The following is a 10,132-nucleotide window of genomic DNA, read 5'->3' on the forward strand; positions in this document are numbered from 1 at the left end:
CGGACGTAGGAAACCGACCTTTGTATATTGATGGGGTCATGGCCTAGTGAGAGGACATGAGACCCATTAAAAGAGATCGGCCTATGGGCTGGTGGTAAACATGGGGCCACTGAAGAGATGGCGGTTAGGGCGTTACGAGTGGTATCAGAGCCGAACCCGGACAAATGCGGAGTGGTGGGCTCACACTGTTAGGGGGTGATAGTCTTGGTGCACAACAAGGACGTTGCGGCTTGTTAGTGGGAGATAATTGTGAGAACCCAGTTTGCGGAGATGTTTAAATGAATTGATCTGGCCACCTATGTCACTAAAATATAGTTATCTTTTTGGTCAAGGGTCCTGAGAGAACTCCACATTTAAGCATGCTTATGATGGAGTAGTCAAAGGAGGGGTGACCTTCGGGAAGTGGTTGTCGGAACTGTATAAGTGAGGCTGAAACGCAGGAAAATATCATGTGGTGATTTATAGGGTCGGTAAACAAAACTTTAAGCCTCCCGTACGTAGCAAACCGACCGTCGGATATCGATAAGCTCATGAACCTAGCGAGAGGACCTGAGGCCCATTAAGAGAGGTGGGCTTATGGGCTGGTGGTGAACATGGGGCCGACTGGAGAGATGGCGGTTAGGGCGTTACAAGATGCTTAAGTATTATTAATACTAGAGAGGAGAGCCGCGCGTTACGCGGGGTTGTTTGCTATGATTTTTCTTAACTAATTTTTTTATTTGGTGTTATATTTTTTAGATTAATGATTGCTATGATTTTTCATAATGTACATTTGTGTCGTATTTGTTTGGATATATTTTGATTTGTATATTTCGATATTCAGATATTATAGTCTTATACTTTTAGCTATTCCTGTGTGTGGCTTTGATGTTATATGCATTACTTGTATTTCAATTATGTTTTTGGTTTTGTTTGGACGCATGTATTAATATTGTGAGATTAAAAGCTTTACTTAAAGGATTGTGTGACAATAAACCATTTGTTACTCTTTTTTCTTTTTTTTTATTGTCATAATTTTAAATTTGAGTAAAAAAATTATTAAAGCTGGAACGTGCTCTGTTTGTTAGAGAATCTCGAATTTTTAAATATTAACCCGTAGTGTAGTAGTTTCTGTTAAAATGTTTTGCAATTGAGCATGTACTTATGACATGTCATGCCAAGCTCATATAATGCGTACAAATTTCTTTGTGGTTGATTTAATAATCGGTCTAAAATTTGGATAATTTGCTTACTTTTTTAATTTTATATTACTCGATATAATCCGATATTTCTATTTTTTCGTTTACTCTGCATAAACCTTATTTAGTCGGACGATGCCACCATAATCGACGGATTAATTTGGACGGGATATTTAAGCATGAAGAGAGCTCAATCCAGCAAAGGAAGATGATGACACCATTTTGCAGTTTTTAATCCTTTGTCGTAGGCATTACGCTTTATTTTGCCTTCACCATATTTCGTATGGCGGTCTTCCAAGATAGATTTTAAAATGTTAGTTTGAGTTTCTCTTTTAATATAAATTTTTTATTTTTACCTCAGTTTGAGATTTTAATGTATTTCAACTTTTTCTTTTCATGTTTCTGGTAAATCAATTTTTTTAGAAGGTTGAACTTTATATATGAGAAGAGAAAACGATAATCAAAAGGAGATTATAAGTGGCATTTATGGAGCACAACTTGCTCGTAATAAAAACAAATATGTAACATATACATTGTGTCAAAAATATTAGCCTTTTAGTATGGAGAGCTTATATATTCACTTTTTCTATATTTTGTTTTAGAACTCATGAGATTAATATAACCAATTGATTATTTACATTTATAGAAGATGGAATATGATGTTCTAAAATTTTCAAGCTTCTTTGCACCAGAAAATGTGCAAAATTGTTTTATATATTCAAGTTTTTCTGTTTTCACAAAAAGTGCGACCATTATAGTACATTTTTAATTATTTTGGAACTAATATTTCACTTTAAAATTTTCTTGTTTATAGGTTTAATATATATAGTCAGATATTGTTTTTACTCTACCATGCAATTAATATTTTTTTCCATTATAAATCTCATTAATGCATTAAATCATTGGAAGTATGATCATTTTCAAAAATATTCTGCTATAAGCTAAATTATAGTACTATTACTAATAACATTTTAACAATATTTCTTTTAGGGTTTTAATTTCATTAATTTAGTTGAATTATTTTCTGTTTAATTAATTTTTCTATTAATTATGTGTACATAAATATGCATTAAATACATATTTTAAATATACAATTTTAAAAACAATCTTGATAAGGTGGATGCTGAGGTGGATAGCCTAGATGTAGAGAGAACTCTCCTATTATATATATAGATTTACTTCTCTAAAAATATTTAAAATATTATAAATATTTAAACTACATGTAAAGTTTAAATTATTAAAAAAATTGAATACTCTATAAAAAATTTATAAGGTTAAGTATTATTATATTATAGATTCAATTTTTTAAATATCTTGAAAATATTTGATTTCCAAAGATTTTCAAAACTTAATTTTATTTTCAAAGATTTACATTTTATATAAAACTTTTTAAAAAATTAAATCTAACAATTGAATATATATATATATATATATATATATATAGAGAGATTTTTTGAGAAATACCCATTTTGGTGTTTCTCATTTTCAAAAATACCCCTTTTATCTATCTATTTTCAAAATTACCCCTGTTTAAATATGAAAAATTATAAATTTTTAGAGAATTTTTGAGAAATACCTCTTTTGGTGTACCCTTTTTTAAAAATACCCTTATTTTCTATCCATTTTCAAAAATACCCCTTTACAAATATGAAAGATTATAAAATTTCATATGGTTGATAAGGTACATCAAGATCAACATTACTACTGGGAGACTAAATCCAAATATTTATAAGGTTTTAAAAAGTTCGAAACGGCATTTATAAGGTTTTTATAAGGTTTTTAAAAGGATTTATAAAGTTTTTATAAGGTTTTTAAATTATTTTTAAAAGGTTTTTAAAAGGTATTTATACTGTATTTATGAAATATATATAAGTTTACACACATATAAAGATAATTTGTGTCTATAAATATAAGCTTACACATATATTTTTGATAAATTTCAAATTTTATAGTGACTTTTTGATAAAATTAGAAAGAGGGGTATTTTAAAAAGTCGTATTGAAAAAAGGGTATTTTTGAAATTTCCCCAAATTCTTATATGGTTTATCAAGTTCTTCTAGTTAATAACTACTATTGCGCGATTCGACCTAAATAATTTTTAATGTTTAAAAGGTTTTATATCATTTTTAAGAGATTTACAAGGTTTTTAAAAGGCTTTAATAGGTTTTTAAAAGGCTTTAAAAGGTTTTTAAATAGCTTTTAAAAGGTTTTGATAGTGTAATTATACGGTATATATGAAAGATATAAAAAAATTTATATAAAGGTAATTTGTGTGTATATTTAGTGGGTTTTATAAGGTATATATGAAAGATATATAAAAGGTTTTACGATCATTGCATTTGTGTAGGGGATTAGGATAATTATAAGCAAAGACTTTTTGTTTCATTATACTTAGAATCAATGCCCTCGTCCATAGTTGTTTAATGCAATCGTATGAGCTTGAATTGAGACTGCATCACTCTTTGATCGCATGATTTGAATTCTAGTCTAAACTGAAGCTTGCTTTGAATTCTAGTTTTGATTTGTTTCAAACTCATGGATACCTTGTATATATACTTGGATCTTCTTTCCCTCTTTTTACCACCCTTTTGTTGATCCTAGTAGCTGGTCATAACCTTGACCAGTTAACCACACCCTAAAAACCTTAACCTTTCCTTCAAGCCTTGTATTGATTCTGAGTGGAAGGCCTATTTTATGGATTGAGCTTAAAGAGAACGTGTTAGGTTTGAGCCGAAAGTAAGAGGATCTCAAGTAGTTCTAATTTGCATTTTTCGGATAAGATATGACTTGGAAGGATTCTACTTGGATTTTAGGACTTGTTGGGATGGTGAAAAAGAAAAGAAAGAAATGAAACGGGAATGAGTTGAGTCTTTAGGAGAGTAAAAGTTTCAGAAAAGTTCAAAGTTCTAGTGAAAGATGTGTGGGGAATGCAAAGTATAGAAAGATGGTTCTGGATTTTAAAGGAAAGAAAAAAAAAAGGAGCATAGCAAAAAGCTTTGATGTCTTAAGTATTAAGAAGTATTAAGAAGAAAGAGAATCATACTGTTTATTAAGAAAACCCCTTATCCACTAGTTTATCATAAGAAACTCTCCTAAAACTTAGAACAAAAAGGGGAAATGGGATAAAAAGAGTTAAAATGGTAGAATAGGACCATTTGGATTTAGACATTTAGGATATCACATGGGGCATTTGGGTAGTCAAGATGTTATTCATGTATGCATTTGTTGGTCCTTACCTTTAGTTTTCTCCCAAAAGCTCAATCTTGTTCATTGAGAGATCCATGTACTTAAATGTTTAAACCTTCTTTAAAGGAGACCCTCTTTGTCTCTTGAATTTTTTCATACCTAGCCAAATGATTTTGTATTCACTTCACATCCAGATTCATGGTTACTACTTAAATAATGTTAAAAGGAATGGTTTATTTGAATGCTTGCCTAGGTTCTATGACTGATGACATTTTGTGTTGAGATAAGCATGGCTAAAGTCTTCAGAGTATGGTCTATATGATTTGCATTCTAGATCTATAGACAAGGACATTGATTTTAACTACTTTAGCATCAAGTAATGGTTCTGAATCTTCACCTTCAAACCTCTCTTCCTACTTTGAATTTGCTTGAGGCCAAGCAAATAATAAGTTTGGGGAAGTTGATGTGTCTGGATTTACTCATTTTAACTCTAGTTTTATGCATTGTTTTGTCATTCTAGGTCTCATTACTTGATCATTTATGCATATTTGCCTTGTTTTGCTTCACTTGTAGAATCTAGGCATTGCATTGCATGCATTGTAGTTTTTGTGCATAAACAGGTGTTTACCCAAGGGAAAAGAAGCAAATCAGGACAAATCGACCAAGTGTAGATTTTGCATCCGATCGAGCAGGAGGATCCGAGCTATCGATTGAGTGTTCAACTAGACCAGAGAAACAGCTTGACCAACCATCCGATCAAGTCATCCGACCAGACCGATTGAGTGCACGGCCGAGGAGTCCGATCGAGCACCATTAAACCGAATTTCTATTTTGTCTACTAGTGTTTTAGGGCTACCTAAACTTGCTAGAAAAAGGCTCTTTGCCTAATGACTTTGGATCTCGAGTTGTATTAGGGTTTTTCTTCATTTTGCTTTAGAATTTCCAGAATCTTATAAACTCCACATCTTTTGATCTATTTAGTATTTTATGTTGCTTCTTTGTATTATCTTGCTCCTTAGATCATTATCTATCTAGTTATGCATGATTTCTAGGTTTGAGTTATTAAGTATGTTTGTCAGATCTGAGTAGATTCTTAATGTTTTGGGGATGAGTTAGATGTGTAGGTGGAGAACTTTAGGTAGCTAGGTTGCCTATAGGTAGAAATGTTTAGATTTCCTTCTGGATTAGTGTATATAACACTAATCCCATTCTGATCAAGTGGTGATTAGTTCTCAGGCTTCCACTCCCGATCGAGAGGTGTTCGATGGAATGACGGATAATCTAATACCAGAGAATTTCATGTCTAGCCCAAGAGATTGGTTGTCTAGAGTGTTATTTGACATTAATGAGCTGACTCTTAATGCCTATTCATTTAATGTTTCATCAACCAGAAGTTGAGATTAGGAAGTGATTTGAATTTGATAGCCTTTGTCAAGAGATTGAACTGGTTAGCTTATTAGCTTGTTGTCTAGGAAACATCACTGTTTGTGTTTGATTGATTTTGCAACCTAGTGAACTTAAAGGTCTCCACTGAAGTCAGCATCGCATCCCCAGAACCTCCCTTTAATTGATTGATTTACCTTGCTTTATTATTGTTCTTTCATTTGTAGTTCACTGCATGTTCTTATCTATGTAGTTTCATTTTTGTTTAGTTCAATGTGGTGTCTTGCTTAGTTTCCGCTTGATTAAGTAGTTAATAGTTTAAAATATTTCCTGCTTGGCTTAACTTGTTAAATATTGATTGCATCTGAACAATTTGCATGCGTCCTTATGGATCGATAAAGCCCTTTATACTACAATTATACTGGGTGCTTGATACCGAGAGCGTAGAAAACCTGTTATCAGATGTGCAGAACCATATTGAGCAGGAGCAATCTGAGGTTGTGGATGTGCAAAACCATATTGTGGAGCCAAAGGTTGATGATAGCCACCTTGAAGCTGATAAGAAGGTGTAATGAGTTTCATTGGGTGGTGCTTGTAGTGGATATTCATCATGAACTGGTCCAGCGGAGCAGATTCTGAATTCCCTTAGAGCGAGTGTGCATAAACTGAACCAAACGCGAGACACGGTCGAGCTAAGAGCAGACTCGATCGGGTTTGGTGTAACTTGATCGGGTTGGTTGGTCTGGATCTAGTATTCGTGTATCTGACATTCAAAACAGACAAGCAGCAAAGGTAGAAATCAGTAATCGAATGTAAAAGAACTTAATCTTGAAAGTGCTGCAATCCTAATTGGAACAAACAAACACCCAAATGGCAGCGACGCCAAATTGAAACAAGGATTTCTTGTGTCCTTAGGAGTTCAATTATCCCAGTGCATTGTAGTACAAAGGGCTTAATCGATCCAAATGAGTGTGTGCAAGCAAGCAAAATATAACAAAACTAATCAAGTCAAGCCAATCAATTAATCACCTGAATCATCAACTCAAATGCATAAAAGTAAATGAGAGAATGAAACTAAGGATCTAAAAAAAATATTAAAGACAAGCTAAGCATGAAAGAACTACATAAACAATATTAAAGCAGCAAAGAAAAGCAAGTAAACAATAAGATTAATAAAGGTCTCTTAATCTCATTGGGGTGCTAGCTTAACATGCTCAAATAGATCCAATCCTCGATTACGAACCACTTAACCTAATCAGTTCAATCTCTTGGCAAAGATTACTAAATCTATAGCAGTTCCCAATCTCAATTCTCATTGATGAAACATGCAATAGACATGCATAAAGATCAAGCTCATTGATGTGAATATACTCCTTAAACAACTAATCTCTTAGGTAAGCAAGTAGATCTCTGGCATTAGTGAATCTGACATTCCATTAAACACTTTTTTGGTGATGGAATGTCTAAGATCTAATTCCACATGGTTAATGCAAAAACTAGCTATAAAATCTCTAATCTAGAAGGAATCGATTGAAATCTAAGCTTAAACACCACTATAGACTAAGATTCTTCACTAACCTATCCCATCCTCAAAACCCTAGAAAACTACTCAGATCTAGATTTCATCATCAAGAACACAAACCTAGAAATCTCTAAATCATTCATAACTAGATAGATAATGATCCAAGGAGCAAGATAATATAAAGAAGCAACAGCAAAAACTCAATAGATCAAAAGATATTAAGATTACAAGTTTCTGGAAATGTTTGGTGGCTACAAAGAAAAACCCTAATGAAACTCTCTTTTTTCTCTTAATGACCCAATGACCCAAGGTCTCTATTTATACTAAGTTCTGGAAGCCCTACAACACAAAAAGACAAATTACAAAGTCGGTTTGAGGTGAGCTCGATCGGGTGCATGTTGGGCTCGTTCGGGTCCTCCTTAAGCTCGGTCGAGTCCAATGCCTTAGTTGCAAATATGGTCCTTCACTCCATCCGATCGGGTCAGATAGTGCCTTGGTCGGGTGAGATGTTCTATGCGTCCAGTCTTTGATCTGGATGTACATACCATTACTAAAACAGTAATAACTCTTGAACCGCATCTCGGATTGGCTTCAAATCACCGGAAATGGAAAGATAACGCAATTTCCAAAAACTTTTGTGAAGACTTCGGAAGCTAAAACCCATCTCAAGATCTTCATTTCGATCCGATCTTTGAGGGACTTATAGTGCATCCGATTGGATGATTGTTTGACGCGGTCGAGTTGGTTGGTCGAGTGCCTTATTTTTATTCTTGATGCTTCCAAATCTCTTGTTTAGTCCCAGAAATGAACACAGCACCTTCCTTCTCTTTTAGAGCTCCAAAACACCTAATAATGCTCGAAATTCACAAACTATGCAATGTTAATGCAAAAACAACCTAAAAGTGCAAAATGAAAGAAAATAAACTATAATTCGTATGAAACAAGACTCAAACTATGAAAAACATGCAGTAAAAGTATGCCTAAATTGGATAAAATATGGAGTTATCAAGCATGTTCCAAGATTGGAGTTTTCCAGAAACCTTTGTCTTGAGGGGGAGTATTAGCCAAATATGAATAGTATATATTTAGTCATTATTATGCTTTTTGATTCTCTGTAATTACGTATAACATGTCTTTAGGATTGATGATGTTTAGGTTTTACCAAAGTTAGCTATTGCTTCTTTGTATAAATATGTTGTATATTCTCCTTAATAAAATCATCACCTTAAACATTTACAAATGATAGATAAGCACCAAAGAGACGAACTCTCAGAAACATTCAAGGGAAAAAAATAAAAATACACAAAACATATAATCCAATTTTAATAATCCCATGACTATCTTTGATCCCAAACACATCTGAGACTGTCTTTCTCATAAGTGCATATAAACGAGCTGATCTTTTCCTGGCTCCAAGATCCATTACATAAGTCACATTCGATTTTCCAGTTTCATCAACCTTTTCTTGTTTAGATAAGATAATCAACTTCAATAAGTAACTTTATCAATGTACTAAAACTCTCACTAAATATGCCAACTACCAACTCCAGATCAGTTTACCAATCTGATTGAAAAATCCAGATCAATCTCTTGCACCCTGCAAATAAAAAATAACAATCATTAGAAACCAACACGGGACATAAGTTCCAATTTATGTGTTTTACGATTAACATAAAATTTACGATTATTTATATATTTTAACATACACAACAGATTTCCCATGTAATATATTACCAACAGTTAATCCATTCTTATTTCTGAAACCGAGACGAGTCACTAAAGAAAGCAACACGGATCATAAGTTGATATATATATATATATATATATATATATATATATATATATATATATATATTTATTTATTGGTCTCGGGAAGGCGCAAGATAATAAATATTTCTTTTAAAAGACGTGGCCCTTGGCCTCAGGAAGGCGCAGGCATTTAAACACTGTTTGACTGGAATTGTTTAAGAGTTCAATACCTAAAGTTTTTTTATTGGAAGAATAATTCCCAAATAAATATAAGTGTGAAACTTATTACCTAGAAAAAATAAATATTGTTATTTACATATCCGCATTCTCATAACAAACAAAAAAATATGATTTTACCCTTACTAATTCTTATTAATTATATATATATATATATATATATATATATATAATACAATTTTCCTTTTAAATAATTAAAGAAAATCCAATTGGACTGGTTTAGATTACAAACTACAATCTAATATCTTAAAATCAACCTAAACAGGAATACACCACATCTTTTGCTGGAAAATCTTTCAACATATCACTTTGTCCAAAGCGATGTGTAGAAAGCGTTTTCAGCAAAATAGGTGGTGTATTCCGGTTTAGGTTGATTTTGTAAATATTTGATTTTAGTTTGGTGAACCGGAGTAGACCACATATGTTTCTGGAATAGCTTTCACCACATCGGTTTGGTGAAGATCAAAGCTTTCATACCCAGAAAGATGATTTATCGCTGAGAAAAATCCCATCCTACCCAAATATCAAGATTCCATGTGAGAGAAAATATTCTTCTACGCTCCTTTAAAATCCTCATCTTCTTTGAAATCTTCTAATTCTTTCTAGAAAATCAGGAAAATAATAGATCAGAACATGATACTCAATGGACTCAAATGAAAGATTTTCATATAGGGAAACTAACAAAGAGAGAGATGCAAAGAGACATATACCTAACTCCATAATGAAGTATCTTCAAGTGGTAGTGACTAGCGACGACAAACCACCGTGAAGAGGAAGGGGAGGAAGTGGCGAACCACGGTGAACAAGAAGAGGACAAGCGGCTACCTTGAAGCTGAAGAGCAAAAGCGGCTATCTTTTCATTTATATATCTCTTGGA

This window comes from Capsella rubella, unplaced genomic scaffold (assembly GCF_000375325.1).
Source record: "Capsella rubella cultivar Monte Gargano unplaced genomic scaffold, Caprub1_0 scaffold_4, whole genome shotgun sequence".
Lineage (NCBI taxonomy): Eukaryota > Viridiplantae > Streptophyta > Magnoliopsida > Brassicales > Brassicaceae > Capsella > Capsella rubella.